This window comes from Tachysurus vachellii, chromosome 12 (genome assembly GCF_030014155.1).
Source record: "Tachysurus vachellii isolate PV-2020 chromosome 12, HZAU_Pvac_v1, whole genome shotgun sequence".
NCBI lineage: Eukaryota > Metazoa > Chordata > Actinopteri > Siluriformes > Bagridae > Tachysurus > Tachysurus vachellii.
Window position 1 is genome coordinate 16,182,556 of NC_083471.1, and position 18,519 is coordinate 16,201,074.

Sequence of the window (18,519 nt, forward strand, 5' to 3'; positions counted from 1 at the left end):
TAATACACTTTACACTATTTAAGCTGCAGTAACTCTTCTGGTGGGATCAGAGCAGACATGCTAACCTTCACTCCCCACACACATCACTGAGCTTTTGGTGTCTATGACACTGTTGCTGGTTCACCGGTTGTCTTTTCTTGCACCACTCTTGTTAGGTATCTACCACTGCGTACTGGGAGGACCTGCTGTTTTGGAGAGGCTCTGACCCAGTCTTCTAGCTGTCATAATTTAACTTTTGTCAGAGTTGCCCAAATGCTTACACGTGCCCATTTTCCTCCTTCAAGCATATTAATTTTGAGCACTGACTATTCGCTTGCCTAATATATCTCACCCCTTGATTAGTGTCACCCCTTGAAACAAAATAATATATTTATATTCACTTCACCTGTAAGTGCTTTTAATGGCTTGTGTGTGTATACATGTGTCTATATTTAAAATATGAGATGAATAGGGGAGTTTGTGTTTTTGGAAAAAACATCACACGTTAAAACACAGGTTTGAACCCTGGACCTGGAGTCCCCTCTTGTGCTGTACCTTTAATGTTTTATTTTCATGCATTTTTCACATTTTAGTATTTTAGCCCTCGCTATCATTTCAGCCAACTCGCAGGTTTAATTATGATTGTTAGACCAGGGAAAATACAACAAATGTGCAGGACAGAGAGAATTGTAGTAAGACATAACTGGTGTACCGCTGTAGGAAAGTGTCTCCTATAAAGCTTTTGGATTCAGTGATGCAGTGAAGTCAGCTCCGATTCATGGCTTCAGTGTGAACAGCAGCCTTTTGCATGGTATTTTGTTACAGAAACCTCCCATAGTGATGCCTATGTACATCTGTAGGCTGTCATGACTTAGGTGATGATGTAAAAATTAAAGCGGAAATTGATTTGTTGTCTTATACCACTGGTGCTATGATGCTAGTGTAGCTCACAAGGTGTAGAAGTTTATGGTCACCTGTTAGCAACTTATGCTAGGTTTTTTGGTGTCTGTTACCTGCACATTTATTAAGCATTCCTAAGACAAATAGGAAGGTCATGTGATTGTTAGTGTTACAGAAAACTGCCATTAATTCAAGAAAGATTACATGGTAATTCTTAGCGAATATTTTGAAATGTACGGGCCACATCGTCTTGAATAAAAGTTGGAGATATGACATTATCAGACTGAGAGAGGCATCAGAAGGGGATTTTGCTTGAATCAAATCATGCTTGTTTGTCTTTTATTATTTTGTGACTGTGCATCCTTTGTGAAATGACAAGCAGTATAATGACATAATGAGTGATGAGTCAGAGCAGCTTTTAGCATTGCAGTGAGCCAAGCACAGCGAGCTAAGGAAATATAGTTGGCTTCTTGTTTGAAATTTGTGCCTCTGCAGTTTGTTTCCTGTGCTAATTGGATGGGCTCATTGGCAAGCTCTAGAAATGAGTGTGCCTGTTGAAAAGTCTACCTGTGATCGTCTAAAATTTTAAAAGCATCATCAGTCCTTTTTACACTGCAGATTCGTATTTGATGAGATGCAGTCACTTGCTTTGAACTTGAATGTAATGCACAAAATATTGCCATTAAAACACCACCAGCTGCAAATCTCAGAGTTTACTGAGGATCCTGACATCTGAACTTTTTTCAGAGATTGCTAGCGAAATGCTTTCTTTCTCTGGAAAGTTTTTCTAGTTGTAGATGAATTTTGGAGAGAGGATTTTTAAAAATATATTAAGACTGCAAAGTAAACTGAACATCCTAAATTTAAATATGAACAGCACCATATGGAGTTGATACTGTATACCAACAGGTCTGACTTCTCTCTGCATGAACACAGTGGCTCGTCGACTAGAATCCTCCGCTTAATCACACACCCACGAACGCCCGCACTGCGTCGGCGCGCGCACACACACACACTAGACTAGCCAACAGAAGGAGCATGCTGTTATTTCATGGTGCTGCAGCTCATCAGGAGATAACGCAAGTGCAAGAGAGCCACAAAACCATTAGCACATCTGGTTACAAATGAACATTTTGTAGAGTAAAATTGTTCTCAACAGGTGCTTTCTCAGCCAAGCTGCAAAGTTATGGTAAAAAGAAATGCTGTGTGTTTGAGTTGTGGTTGTTTTTGTGTCCTTTTTATTATGCTGTGTCTATGGGAAGTGATTTATGTTGCGGTAAAATGTGCAATTAAAGTATAATGCCTTATTTTAAAATAATGACTTAGACACATTATATGAGGAAACAGTAAAGGTCACGGACTTCTGTTACTGCTAAAGTTGGTACAGATGGAAATAATTACGTCTGTGCTGTCTATTTTCAACAAATAGTTGTTTTGGTTCTTTATTCGTTTGGGTTCGATGAGTCATTGTATCCTACACTTAATCAGTTTTAATCATAGCTAATCAGTTTTTAAATCAGCCTAAAATAACACTTGAAAACTAATTTTGCATGGCTATAGATGACATAGTTTATAAAAAAATACAGCAGTTATTAACACAGTATATGTAAACACAATATACGGCAATTATAATATATATATATATATATTTTTTTTAAATATTTGCTTTGTTTACTTTATGAGCTATCAGAGAACCAAGTGTAAAAATTTTCATAATTTTCTATAAAATGAACAGCTTTCGGGGAGCACGGTGGCTTAGTGGTTAGCACGTTCGCCTCACACCTCCAGGGTTGGGGGTTCGATTCCCGCCTCCGCCTTTTGTGTGTGGAGTTTGCATGTTCTCCCCGTGCCTTGGGGGTTTCCTCCGGGTACTCCGGTTTCCTCCCCCGGTCCAAAAACATGCATGGTAGGTTGATTGGCATCTCTGGAAAATTGTCCATAGTGTGTGATTGCGTGAGTGAATGAGAGTGTGTGTGTGCCCTGCGATGGGTTGGCACTCCGTCCAGGGTGTATCCTGCCTTGATGCCCGATGACGCCTGAGATAGGCACAGGCTCCCCGTGACCCGAGGTAGTTCGGATAAGCGGTAGAAAATGAATGAATGAATGAATGAATGAATGAACAGCTTTCGGGGTCAAAGAAAATCTATTTAATCACTGATCCAAATCATTAAGTGCAAGTAGTATTTTATGGCATCTCATAAATATGTTCTCTTGTGCAAATAAACGCTGCCAAATAATCAAGTGTAGTGTGATCTGTCAGTAATTGCTCTTAATCATGAAACATATTTCAACTAGTTTCCAAAAGTCCAGGCACAAAAATATTCAAATAAAAATATCAGATGATGTATGCAGAAAAATGAAAGATAAAAAAATCACCTGGAAGTTGCTGAAGTGGACCCTATGCAAGTATTATGCTGTATAAGTATAATGTCATTTAATGATATATATTTATTAAACCTCCCAAACTATTACTTTTAGTAAAACTAGCCAATGTATCTGAACCAAAAAAAGAAGACCTGATGGTGTTATTTAACCGTTTTTTTAAGAAACAAATTAAATATAATCCCTGTAAATGTCACAACACTGAAAGTTTCATAACTCTTATTGAATATGAATACACTTTCTAAACTCACACTATGCTTTACAGGATTTTTGTCTACACTACCTGTAGAGTCCTTCGCAGTCGTGCTCAGTAGACTTATCATAGTTAATTAAGGAAGCAGGTTAGCTGACAAGCCATCTGTTTGATAAATGAAGGAATAAGCTGTGTATTAGTGAGGACTAAATGCCTCATAATCTGTAAGAGGCTCAAATAATGAGTTAGACCAGGGAGAGGGACAGGATAAGAGGGGGATGGTATAAAGTGATAGAGTGTGTTTGTGTTATGAAGAGCGCACACTGATCATCTCCATGTTTTGCAGTGTTCACCAATGCTCAAAATACTTCAGGCTATAGATCTTGGTTGAGATGTATATACAGTGCCTTGCAAAAGTATTCATACCCACTGAACTTTTTTACATTTTGACACGTTACAACCACAAACAAAAATGTATTTTATTAGGATTTTAAGTGATAGAGCAACACAAAGTGGCACATAATTGTGAAGTGGAAGGAAAATGATAAATGGTGTCCAAATTTTTTTTTACAAATAAATATTTGAAAAGTGTAGCGTGCATTTGTATTCAGCCCCACTGATTCAATACTTTGTAGAACCACCTTTTGCTGCAATTACAGCTGAAAGTCTTTTGGGGTATGTCTCTACCAGCTTTGCACATCTAGAGAGTGAAATTTTTGCCCATTCTTCTTTGCAAAATAGCTCAAGTTCAGTCAGATTGAATGACGAGCGTCTGTGAACAGTGATTTTCAAGTCTCGCCACAGATTCTCGATTGGATTTAGGTCTGGACTTTGACGACATTCTAACACATGAACATGCTTTGATCTAAACCACTCCATTGTAGCTCTGGCTGTATGTTTAGGGTCATCGTCTTGCTGGAAGATGAACCTCCGCCCCAGTCTCAAGTCTTTTGCAGACTCTAACAGGTTTTCATCTAAGATTGCAGTGTATTTGGCTCCATCCATCTTCCCATCAACCCTGACCAGCTTCCCTGTCCCTGCTAAAGAAAAGCATCCCCACAACATGATGCTGCCACCAACATGTTTCACAGTGGGGATGGTGTGTTCAGGGTGATGTGCAGTGTTAGGTTTCCGCCACACATAACGTTTTGAATTTTGGCCAAAAAGTTCAATTTTGGTCTCATCTGACCAGAGCACCTTCTTCCACATGCTTGCTGTGTCCCCCACATGACTTGTCGCAAACTGCAAACAGGATTTCTTATGGCTTTCTTTCAACAATGGCTTTCTTCTTGCCACTCTTCCATAAAGACCAGATTTGTGGAGTGCACGACTAATAGTTGTCCTGTGAACAGATTCTCCCACCTGAGCTGTGGATCTCTGCAACTCCCCCAGAGTTACCATGGGCCTCTTGGCTGCTTCTCTGATTAATGCTCTCCTTGCACGGCCTGTCAGTTTAGGTGGACGGCCATGTCTTGGTAGGCTTGCAGTTGTGCCATTCTCTTTCCATTTCTGGATGGTGGATTGTACAGTGCTCCGTGAGATGTTCAAGGCTTGGGATATTAATTTATAACCTAACCTAACCCTGCTTTAAACCTCTCCACAACTTTATCCCTGACCCGTCTGACCCGTGTTCTTTGGTCTTCATGATGCTGTTTGTTCACTAATGTTCACGAACACACTTCTGAGGGCTTCACAGAACAGCTGAATTTATACTGAGATTAAATTACACACAGTTGCACTCTATTTACTAATTAGGTGACTTCTGAAGGCAGTTGGTTTCACTGGATTTTAGTTAGGGGTATCAGAGTAAAGGGGGCTGAATACAAATGCATGCCACACTTTTCAGATATTTATTTGTAAATAAAATTTGCACACCATTTATAATGTTCATTCCACTTCACAATTACAATTCACAATTCACAATGCCACTTTTCACAATGCCACTTTCTTTCGGTCTATTTCTTAAAATCCCAATAAAATAAATTTTTCTTTGTGTTTGCAACATGGCAAAATGTGGAAAAGTTCAGTGGGTATGAATACTTTTGCAAGGCACTGTACACTCACCGTGCAAATGTACGCCTGCTCATTTATGTAAGTGTCTAATCAGCCAGTAATCAGGTGGCAGTAATCATGCAGAAACAGATCAAGTTCATATCAAACATCAGAATGGAGGTAAATGTGACTTTTATCTGTGGCATAGCTATTAACTGCAGATGGTTTAAGTATTTTAGAAACGGATGATCTCCTAGGATTTCCACACACAGCTGTTTCTAGAGTCCAAAATTATCCAGTGGTTTTGTAGGCGGAGAAGCCATGTTAATGAGAGAGGTCAAAAGAGAATGGTCAGACTGCTTTTATATATATATATATATATATATATATATATATATATATTTATATTTGTGACGGGAGTGGAACCTGGTGTTCGACTGTTGATGCCCGTCCATCTCAGGATTATGCTGAGATGCTTTTCTCCTCACCGCCGGTATATAAAGCAGTTATTTGAGTTGCCATATCCTTTCAATCAGCTTAAACAAGTCTTGCCTTTCTCCTCTGACCTGATTCTCTATCCTATGATTCAACCAGCAGAATTCTAGCTCACTGATTGTTTTCTGTTTTTGCACCATTCTTTCTAAGTGCTAGAGACGGTTGTGTGTGTGAACATTTCAGAAGATCAGTCACCACCGTAAAGGCAAATTAAATTAATTTCCCTATTTTGATGTTTGATGTTAACAGTACCGGAAGCTCTTGATGTGTGCCTGCATGACTTTGATGTGATTGCCTGACTCGAAATGTATTCCTAATAAAGTGGCCAGTGAGTGTATACATCTTTCAGTATCCACTTTCAGATATGGATATGCACAACAGGGTTTGATTTTTTTTTTTTTTTTATACTATTGCATTCACATGATGACTGTTATTCTCAGCTTTCATGTCTGAGTACACAGCTTTTAGAGTGTGATGCATGTTTCTATTAATGTCTCATACAGAACCTGGTCATTGTACCATGTTATTGCATTCTGAGTGCTCCAGCTGAACAGTGCTTGATACCTGTGCTTTGCACTGTGGGGTATTAAAAAAATCAACTCCACACATCAAAATGGTTCAGCAACAAAAAACAGAACAAGTTGTTTAAGTACTCATTTAAGCGTGTAGAAGTACGATGGATCGAAAAAATCTGCACACTTCTATTAAAATGGCAGGTTTTTGTGATGTAAAAAATAAAATCATGCCACAATTATTTTTTGACCCCAATGTGAAATTACTACAGCAATGGATTAGGGTTAGGATTGGAATCATTGACCTTAGTGAGGAAGTCCTTTTACTTTTTGTAATTTCTACACTAATTTTTTTTATCACATACTGTAGTATAGTGTATCGACTTCATGACTTCATGTCACAGTAAGTTAAATTTAGTGAGCTGTATAGTGTCTTTAACACTGGTGTAATCCTACTGAGAGATTAGTCCTGCCATGTGGCAATCCTAATATCATAGCATTGGTGCATTGCATTGTACAGAGTGGTGTTAGGGCTTTACTCTGTCACACCCTGCTCACTCATAATGGAAAACCTGAGCCTTAGAGGTTCACTATTAAACAGGCAAAAGCGTGTAATCGAAGGCTACTTTAGAGATAAACAATAGTTCTTACTTACTTCATTATATAAACATGTCTACATTGAGACGACATCCTTCTGCTACAGTGCTTTGCTTTACTGATATACTGTAGATGATGCTGAAATGTGCTGAAAGGTATTTAATACTTTTACAAATATCACAGTCATTTCTATAACTTTCACACTGTTATGCCACATGCTCTTTTAAATAAATGTATGAAAAAAATGTTGACTGTATAAACTTTTCTTTCTTGTGGAACACTTTTTGCTATATATAAGCAAATATACAGTACTATGATATAGTGAAAACTGTACTATTAGGCTCTCTGAAGGTTATGTTCTAATGCTTGCCTGTGTGTTAGGGAAAGTCTATGGATCCGTTGCAGCCTTGACCAGAATAAAGTGCTAAAAGGTGAACAAATGATTATTGCATACAGGTGGTGATGTTAAAAAAAGAAAATATCCAGCAGTTTTCTTACAATTCCACCACAATGTTATGCCATATCCTCATTTGAATCAATGTTTAAGGAAAACCAGTTATGTACCAAATCCTGTGGTATTGGATTTTGGATTTTTTTCATATTGTTCCACTTTTATTTAGTTTTCTGAAATTCGAAAAGACAGTGACCATTGACTGACAGTTTTTTCTGCTCAATTGATCTCTGAGGTTAGTGTTTGTTCAGCAGAAGTTCCTCGTTCAGGTTTACAGAAACTAGCTCCTTTTTGTAGAAACTCGAATGACATTAATTAACCTTTATCATAACAAAAACCTTTTACAAGGAACAAAACAATCCAATTCATACACTGACTGAAAAAACATTTCACCCATAAATGCTAAAAGAATAGCCTTTACGCTCCCTTCATACCAAATAAAAGTGAGACTAGTTTATTTTTCCTGTAATTAAAAGGCAGGTGAGGAAATCCCCAGTAAAGTTTGGAACCATGCTGTTTTGATAGAGGTAGTTTGGAAAAAAGCTCCAGTGATCTGACCTTTTTATCTGCACTACATTTCATGCCATGGTCTGTTTTATTGTTATTTTAAGGGTTGTGTTCTTATTTTTATAAGCAGATAATGTTTTTAAGACTACAGGGCAGAAATCATATTGTTAACAGGATTCCTGTTGCTTTCTAATGCAGTGTAATTCGTGAAACTATTAAATGCTTTTGACCTTGTATAGCCCATATAATATAACCATTGTTTCTTTTTTCTGTTACACTACCTTTGTGTGTTAATAAATTCTGTCCTGCACTGTAAAGCCTGGAATCATATTTGCTGCATTTTAGACATATATTTTATCACTGTGGTTGAATCTCTCATTGAAATGGAGTGTGTGCTGCTAAAATGCTTCTAAACAAAACTACCCAAACAGATGCCACATTCAAGTAAACATAACTCTCAATTCACACACCTTAATACCCTGCTGCATTTATTCTCAGAGTCTGAGTTACCTTCCTCATTCCAGCGCATTACCATTTTGCGGTACAGATGGCACTTAGGCAGCAAGTCTTTAAATCAGTCCACTTGCTGAATAGCTGTAGTGTTTATTGCTTTAGGAATTGTCTTGATTAGAAACAGACATTGTTATCCACCATAAAAGAATGAGTGAATGCACGAACGAGCCCAAAAAGCTCAACACCGATAGCCATTATTTCTCTGCTGAGAACTGAACATCAATTGCTTTTAATTATTGATGATATCAGACTATTACTAGAGACCTCATCTATGTTAAAAATTATAATGGTTCAGGTTTCGATTTAGGAGCAAAGGAAAAAAGTAAACTAGTGCTTCTGTGCTGTAGTGATTGTCTCATCAATGCAAAAAAAATGGTATCTTAGTAAAGGAAACTTTATGTAATATTTCCCATTAGGAGATTATTATATAACAAATTTAAGCCCAGTAGTACGGTGAGACATATTTCAAGCTCAAATTTTGATAGTCTTTTGGCAGATGGAAATAAATTCTTGAAATAAACAAAATTGTCTAACAATAGAACGAAAATTTCACATTTGAAATGTGTAAAAATATTTCAAAATTTATAAAGATAACATTTGGCAGATCTGGACTGAAGTCTAGAAACTTTGTTGGGAAGTTATATAATAAGACAAACACATTGACAACTTTTTCAGAATTAAAGTGTGTATTTAAGTATTTTAAGAAGAGCCAGGTCTTTAGACATTGTTTGAAGACTGCCAGTGACTCTTCAGACATCTAGAGGAAGTTCATTCCACCACCTACAGTAGCTGCCAGAGCACAGAAGAGACTTGATGTATGCCTTCCTTCTAGCCTGAGAAATGCTGGGATCAGTGGAGCAGTGCTGGAGGATCAGAGGGAGCGTGGTGCAGTGGTGTATTGTGAGGTGTGATCAGTGCTTTGAGGTATAAGAGCAGTAGACTGTTTATGTTTATGGGAGTGTGGCAACGAGGTGGTGTGGGACAACTTTAAAAGGTTGAAAACAAATTGTGCAGCTACATTTTGGATCAGTTGCAGAGTTTGAATGGTACTGAGAGGCAGAGATACCAGGAGTGAAATGACAAGGGAGTGAAAAGGCATCTGATTGGCCTGTGTCGATAGAAATGGATGAATTAGGAACCAGCTTTAGTATGTCACTTTAGCAATGTGTCAGGAACGCGACACTTTGTAAAGGTCTATATGGTTACCTTAAGTTCTTGAGATCAGATACTTGTTTCCAGATAGATCACAAGATCTTGACATTGAATGAATCAGGTGGAATAAACAGCAATTCTGGTTTGCCGGTATTGCACACATTCAGCGGAAACTGAGAGTCTGAGGGAATGAACATGAGTTGAGTGTCATCCTAATGAAACTGTGCCTGTTGATTTCCTTTCTGAATGTATTTCTAAGATGAAAGAATGGATGACAGAAAATTTTCTTTGTCTTAACAGTGAAAAGACTGAGATTATGCTTGTTTGCTCACCCCACCAACTACGCAAAGCTGGGTCAGTCAAGCTAACTCTTGATGGTTCAAATGTGGAGTTTCAAACAAAATTGAGGAATCTAGGGGTAATTTTTGATGCCAATTTAACGTTTGAGCCACATATCCAAAATACGGTTAAAACTTCATTCTTCCATCTCCGAAATATTGCCAGATTGCGTCCAATTCTGTCATTTTCTGTTGCTGAGAGACTGATCAACACTTTTGTGTTTTCCCGTATTGATTACTGCAATGCCTTGTTGGCTGGGGTGTCTAAAGCTACCTTAAATAAATTACAGGTAGTGCAAAATTCAGCGGCGAGAATACTAACTAGAACAAAGTTAAAAGATCACATTACTCCCATTTTGGAGTCCTTGCACTGGTTCCACGTTAGGTTTAGGGTTGATTTTAAGATTCTGATGCTTACCTACAAGGCCTTACACGGGTTAGCTCCTCAATATTTGGCTGATCTTTTAATTCCTTATATTCCATCTCGCGATCTTCTTTCTTCTGAAACTGGTCTTTTAACTGTTCCTTTAACTCGTTTAAAATCGATGGGAGATAGGACCTTCTCTTCACTAGCTCCAAAACTGTGGAATTCATTACCAACTGAGATAAGGCAAACATCTCGGCACTTTTAAATCTCTGCTTAAAACTTATTTTTTTAGGGTAGCTTTTAATTTGACTAATTGTAATTTTACATAGTGCTTATTTTATTGTCTATTTTTGTTGCCTTAATTTTAATCTTTATATTATGTGTGTAATTTTGTTGCTTTTATTTTGCTTTTGTAAAGCGCTTTGAGATGTTCTTTTAAAGGCGCTATAGAAAATAAAGGTTATTATTATTATATTATCCACATAGCAGTGGCATGAAAAACCATGACAATACAAAGTGCACTTCAAGAACCTGGAGCGATGCACTTATTCAACCAAAACTCAGTGTGGAATGTTGGGCAGTTCATGCCACCTTGTGCGATTTATCCTTGAACATACATTTTTTTTTTTTTTAAAAATGATCGTACTCCACTAAAGTTAGTGACATCACATTACATGCGTTTGACGTTCGACTGGGAAGCTTATGCTTCTGGTTAGTAAAAAAAAACAAACATTTGAGACAATACTACCTCCTAGTATTCATACACTAGACTGTAGGGTACATTGTTTAGGACACAGATTTAGATGTAATATCTTATATTTTCTTAAAAACAATTTTAAAAAAGGGAAATTTTCCCATATTCTTACTTGCCAAGATATCACTCGTTTTTTTTTTTTTTTTTTTTGCTGCATCAAATGACTGGTTAAGTATTAATGATGTAGAATTCCATGCAGATCAGTGAGGTACCGTATTGATGACTGGCACATAACATGTTGAATGGAATGGACTTCTGATATGTAATCTATAAAGATAGATTTAATCATATTCCAGATCACGCCATCTTTGTTGTTCTGTATCTGTGTCTCCTGTGTCTCATCTTTCTACATAACTAAACCAATGTTTTAGACTTAGTGTGCTGTTTACATCTGTCAGTACTGACAATATACGGTATCAGTGCAAATCTTCTAGACCATGATGCACAATTCCTGATCACTGGCTTTATGTAAGTGCTCCTCTTTTTCAGCATTGACAGAAGAAAGTCACAAGGAAAAGGGTCTTAAATGAAAAATGATGAGAAGGTAAATGAAAAAAGAAGCCAAGTAAAAGGGTGTTATTAAACACAGTCTGCGCTCTCAAGACCATGTTACCATGGAAATGGGATTTGCTGACAGAGTTTGAAAATACGTTGAACATTTGTTAAGAAACATTATGCAAGAATCTCTCTCTCTCTCTCTCTCTCTCTCTCTTTCTCTCTCTCTCTCTCTCTCGCTCTCTCGATCGTGCTTAGACTTGGCAAATCTACAACTCCGATTACACGCCTGAAGATGTGGAAGTGTGAGTAGTAGTGAGGTGGAACCCAGCAGAGACAGAAGGCCTTGGCTATAGGCAGGTGTAATGATATACTGGTGTGGATTAGGATGGAACGGTGTAAAAAAAAAAAAAAGCTTTGTGTATTCATATATAAGGGTACAGCTGGTAGAAAAAAGGAGAATCTCTTGGTATAGGTTTTCATTTTTTCTCATGTACATGATTATTTTGAAGGAACCAGATAAAATGCCAATAAATGTCATATTTGAGAGCTAGTCCCTGAATTTAAATATCTTTATATAAATAAGATTTAGACAAATGATTTCTGTGTGATTAGAAAAGAATCAGTGTATAAATTAGTCCATCTGTCGGGTTTGTCTGTCTTCATAACAATGAACATTTTCAATTTTATGAGCAAAATTGTGCGTATATTAATGTCAATATGTGGAGTTTCTTACAAAACTAAGAGCTGCACCCTTTCACAGCACAAAAATCTACATATTAGGTGGAAAATGACGCAAAATATGTGGAGACTGAACATTTCAGAGAACATCGGCAAGGTGGATGTGAAAAGGAGCTGGATTTTTGAGATGAATGACTGTTCAGTTACGTTTCTTCATGTTAGAGTTAGAGGGTTGTTCGTTACAAGTGCAAATGCTGGCACTAAAGTCATACTAGTACTAGTATAGATTATATATATATATATATATATATATATATATATATATATATATATATATATATATATATTGATAGATGTTACATTTTAGCCCTTATCTTACATCACGATTAGCCATCAATAAATATATCCATTAAAAGGTTACCAAACACCTTATGTGTCTTATTTTATTACATAATTGTTTGTTGTAATTTAGCTGTTGGTGAAGCAACCAACCCGGTTGTTCTATGTATTTATTAAACTCTATCACCACCACTTTATGTCCAGATATGATGTTCCAAAACTAGCATGCTAGCAATGTAAATTTGGACATGTGTTGGATGATAATTGGAATCACAGCCTTGCCTCTAAGAGAGGTTTAAAAAAGCACTGATTCACTGACAGACATGTCATCATAGTTTTGTCACCAAAGATGCTGTCAGCAAGTAGTGACCCATACAGACCAGCCTTTCAAGATGTCATGTTCATACTGTCATGAATACAGAATTATTGGCACCTTTCAAGAAAATTAAGCAGACATCAATAAAACATGCACTGACTTATATTCTGAATCTTATGGTGATATGATGCATATCCAATGCAGTTAGTGATTTTTTTTGTTATTGTAGTTTTCACCACCCTGTATATCCTCTGAATAAAATAAAATAAAATAAAATAAAATAAATGGAATGATATATTCTGAATCTTGAACATATCCAGTGCAGCCAGTGTTTTTTTCCTCACAAACAAATGTTATATTTGCAACATTCAGTGTATATACTATAAATACAATACTCTGGCACTACATAATTCATGATGCTCGCAATAATCACAAGATCTTCTGGACCACTAGTAGCAAAACCGTCCCAGAGAACTGTTGATTCATGACCACAGTGGCAACAGCAGACTCACAAGATCTGTGATTTGGCTTGATGTAGGGTTTTTTATTTATTTATTTGTTTGTTTTTCATTATTATTATGAATCAGTTGTGCCAAATGCTATATTAACTGCATACTTACTTCAGATCAACAACCATCTGTCTTTTCTGGAATTAATGTTTTCCCCAATGGATATATGGGTGACGAACAGAATTTTACACGTGTGCAGTTAATTGGGTGTCATATTTAGTTTCTCATTAGTTCTGTTCAATTATTGTAAAGCATACAGGTCATTCTGGAGTTATTGTAAATTTAAATATAATAGACAATTTGAGGGTAAAAATATCATTTGAAATACACAAAAATTCCATCTTAAAAATCACTAAATGCCTTTTAGCAAAATTTGAGTCAATACTTCGTCATTAACTCTTGATACATTAACTCTGTATATGAATAAATAAGTTTTATATTCAAAAAACAATAATGGTATTTCTGATGTAAAGCATTGAGAGGTGCAGTAATGCCTGTTGTTTCCGTAGTTAATGATGCATGCTAACAATCTGAACATATTTACAGAGGTGGGAGTAAGTCACACATGTGCAAGTCACAAGTAAGTCTCAAGTCTTAACCTTCAAGTCTCAAGCAAGTCCGAGTCATTTTTTGTGAGAGTCAAGTCAAGTCAAGTCGTAGCTGGAGTCAAGCAAGTCACTGGCAAGTCATACAGATGTTTGATGATTTAACTAAATTTATATATTAAACAAAGTTAAATCTACAGTATTTATGGACTATGAGAGTTTTATTTGCACCAAAAAATGATTATATGCATTTATTTTTAAAAGGTGTCCACATACAGGTGAGTTGTAAATACAATAAAAATCTAAAAATGAATAAAAATCAAAACTACAAAGAATAAGATGTAAATGTAACTGAAATAAGGTCAACATGAAGCATGTAAAGTTTCAATATGCCTCAAACATGGCAGAAGACCATGGAAAAGTATATATAAAAAAGTACAATGGTTTCTATACAACCAAACGGCATTTTTTGAACAGGCATTCCCTTTTAATGGGACATGAACACATCCTTAAATTAGATCCTTCCTTTTTAACAACAGAATAACAACAACAATCAAGTCAACCAAAAAACGTAAATCATTGAATCCCACAAACCTTGAAGTTATTTAACTATTGGAGAGGGAGAGAGAGAGAGAGAGAGAGAGAGAGAGAGAGAGAGAGAGAGAGATATGATTGGAGTAAGTGTAATTTATTAATTAAAGGGATAGTTCACCTAAAAATGAAAATTCTGTTATCTATTTCTCACCCTCATGATGTTACAAACCTGTATAAATTTCTTTGTTTAGATGAACACGGAGGAAGATATTTTGAGGACTGTTTGTAACCAAACCATTCATGAGCCCCATTCCCGCTATGGAAGTGAATGAGGCTCGTGAATGGTTTGGCTACAAACATTCCTTAAAATATCTACGTGTGTTCATCAAAACAAAGAAAATTATACAGGTTTCTAACATCATGAGGGTGAGAAAATTATAAAAGAATTTTCTTATTTTTGGGTGAACTATCCCTTTAAATTGAATGTGTGTGCGTGTGCATGCGAGACAAAAATATGGCTGTGCTTGCATCTCTGAAGTTTTTTATTTTTATATTTATATTTATGTTTTTTATATATATGTTCATCCCCATAAACGATCCATACGCTTTTCACTCAAAGCCTAACACTTGAAGACCAATTATAAGACCTATTGCAAAAAAGCTGACATTTCCACATAAACAGTGACCAACCATTTACACTACATTGCGCTTGCAAAAAAATTAATTTGATAGAACTTTGTCATTCAAATGTGAGCGATGTGGTCGCATACTGCTGTTCTTCTCTTCTCATCTTGCACAAAATCCCGGTACCTGAACTTAATTATTTTTGGTGTAGCGCCTTCCATGTTTCGTCACGTCTGTTAAGGTTTATTAGTTAGTGCTCGCGCTCCCTCTGCTTGCCTGCTGCGTCACGTGGTTAGATTACACTCTAAAAACAGATTTAAAAACAAAATAGACAAAAAAGATAAAACAAAAACAAAAAACAAGTTATTTTGAGTCATTTAACTCAAGTCCGAGTCAAGTCTCAAGTCATGAATGTCAAGTCAAAGTCAAGTCGAGTCTTTTTTTAATATTTGTCAAGCAAGTCTCAAGTCTCAAATGTGCGACTTAAGTCCGACTCGAGTCAAGTCATATGACTCGAGTCCCCAATCTCTGCATATTTAATGCTGTGTAGAGGAAAAAGTAGGAAAAGGAAAAGTCCTTCATCAAGCGTATAAAAATGTATGATCACAACTTTTATTGTGTATTCTTAAGACATTTTTTATCGTTCATTTTTAGTATGTTCTGCTGTAAGTTTTTTTTCACCTCTAAGGAAGTTTGTTACTTTGAAGATCATTTGCATCAAATATCAGTTTCTCATGTTAGAAGCCTGAATAGTACAGTATATCTCTGTGCATTTGTGTCACCCTTTATGACTATTTGAAGCTCTTTGAGTGATTCTGTTTTGAATAAAATATGCCAGAATGTCAATGAAGGGAGGATTCAATGTTGCTAACCAAGAAAAAGCTGGTTTGTTTATGCAAAACGGTGAGTCCACAGTGGAAACAGATATTTAGTTTGGCTTCAAAGTGTTTTAAATGCAGCTTGACACACTGCAAAAACGGACATCTTACATAGTAAAATCTTTGGTTTCTTGTAAATCTTACAGATTGCCATAGAGATTTATCATTACGATGTACTTTTTTTTTTTTTTTTGGACAAACACACCCAAGAGCCTAATCAAATGAGTCATATCCTGTTTTATGCTCTTGAGGCTTACAAGGCGTTGCAGAATAATTGAACAAATTATGCTGTATTAAGCTCTGATGTCTAATGGGAATGAGACTTGTTTTGACAGTTAAACGTACTGCTGCATTTAAACTGCACTTAAACAGCAGTGTGGAATGCTTTCTGTGCAGCCATCACATCCTTCTCTGGCCTTGAATGCATCCTGTTGCTAAGGAAGTCTAGCATTTATGAAGCAATTAGTATAATGTATATTGTTATAGTGCAGCTCTTCTACATAACCTCGGCCCAGAGACCACTTAGAGTAGGAAATGATTGAAACTTCTCATGTAGTGGATCCACAAACCTGGATTCAAGAATCATGTTTAAAGTGTATTGTTTTTGAACATCTCAGCAAATCACAAAGCTTTTAACATCGTTAAATAAAACTTTCGTTTCGGCTTCAGTTACTGGCTGGTGTCAGACATGAGTGGGATGGCAGAGATGTAAACAGGTTCAAATAGGTAATGGGATAGATTAAACAAATAAGTCAAGGAAAACAGTTCAGAATGTCAGGCAAATAGAAATGAAATGATCAAGCACAGTTCAAACACCAAGACAGATTCGACATAAACTGAAACCCCATTGGGCGTAAGTATGAGAAAGCAGATCGAAACCATACAAAGGAGACCAAAAGGCTGAGAAATGTCAACTGAAAGCCTCACACAAAACCGTTTTATGATTACAACAGTCTTTTAAGATGATTGCTTTTTACACTGTATGAGATGTACAGTATAATATTCTTTTGGCCATATTATATAGCAGACTTTGTGAAAAACACAATCCTCTGTGTCAAATTATAGAGTGAGAATAATACTCTCTAAAAGTAGACTTGCAGTTGAAGAAATTAACATCATCAATCAGTGAGATCTGGGTTTGTGTAGAAAATCTGGTTGTCACCATCAGCCACAAACTCTTATTTTCACCCTATAAATATGGCTACACTGGATTACAGTTCCCCTAATACACACACTTCCCTGCTCACAGTCACCCAGATACTGTTACACCCATGTTCATTCAGACACACACACATTCACAGTTTAAAATTACTTTCATTCATTCAACACACCGCATTTTTCCTCAGTTTACACTCTCTTCCTGACATCACCACGCTTTTGGTACATTGTATTAATTCCCAGGTTTTGTTCATTGTTTATGCGCTCGATTACCTGTGGTTTTGTCGTTGCCTTTGTTTTCCTATTTGCTTGTCATCTCATCTCTCCCTGTTTTGACTGTAATGAAACACTTTTTTTTGACACTGGTCCAGAAAAATTGTACTTTGTAAATCCATAAAAAAAAAAATCAATAGATAAGTATTTATATTAAAAATAATAGGTATTTGATATGATAAGATGATGAATTTTAGCAGGTTTGCTAGCAGGGGTGTTGTACCAGTGGATTCTGGGAGATAGATATTCTTGGTTTTGTAAAGAAATGCAATAAGAAAAATAAGGGTCTCATTCGTTCCGGTTGTTTCAGGGCAGCTGACACGGTCAGGCAGAAGTGGAACGGCCGGGACTCAAGGACCATCTAGGTTTAGAGATTTTAAATAGATCTGTTGATGGTTATGTAAGATCTCTTATTCAGGTCTCCACTGCAGGACAGTATACCAATAATCCCCTGAACATAAGGTCATCTTCAGACACACACATTCCTGTAAACAAGTGAGAAGTATAAACTAGCAAATGCCTGCCTACTGTATTTTCCTATCTGTGTTATCCTTACATGGTAAAAGCGCTATATAAACATAGAATAGGTCACAGCTTGTTTTCATGGTTTAAGGTATCATTCAAGATCTAAATCACTTGTCAGTTTAAATACCACAACACCACCGCGTTTACATACTGTCACTGGTACAGTGTGAGTTTTCTCTCAGATTTCTCTTGTTTCTGATGATGTACCTTGTCCTTGATTCTGCTGTTTCTCTGTATCATTAGATAACATGGATATGTAATCCCACACAAGCGCATGTGTAATCTGGGCTCATGGAAAAACACTAGCCCTGACCTGTTTCCTACAGTGTAGAGTATATTTTATTCTAAAGAATCAAAGGATGCAATCACTTATGCAGTCTTTTTTCCTGCTGAGCCACTGTACAATTGTAGAAAAGATTTTGCTTTTTCACAATCTGAGCTGATCTAAATTATACGAAAGCATGTGACTGTGACAGAAAGATGCAGTGACTAAACAGGTCATGATTCCAC

The 18,519-nt window shown here is 36.5% G+C and overlaps 1 protein-coding gene across 4 annotated transcripts in view; it reads left to right on the forward strand.

Moving 5' to 3' along the window:
* Positions 1-18,519, forward strand: part of rasgrf2b (Ras protein-specific guanine nucleotide-releasing factor 2b) — a 70,579-nt gene that overhangs the window by 1,340 nt on the left and 50,720 nt on the right. The window lies entirely within an intron of this gene.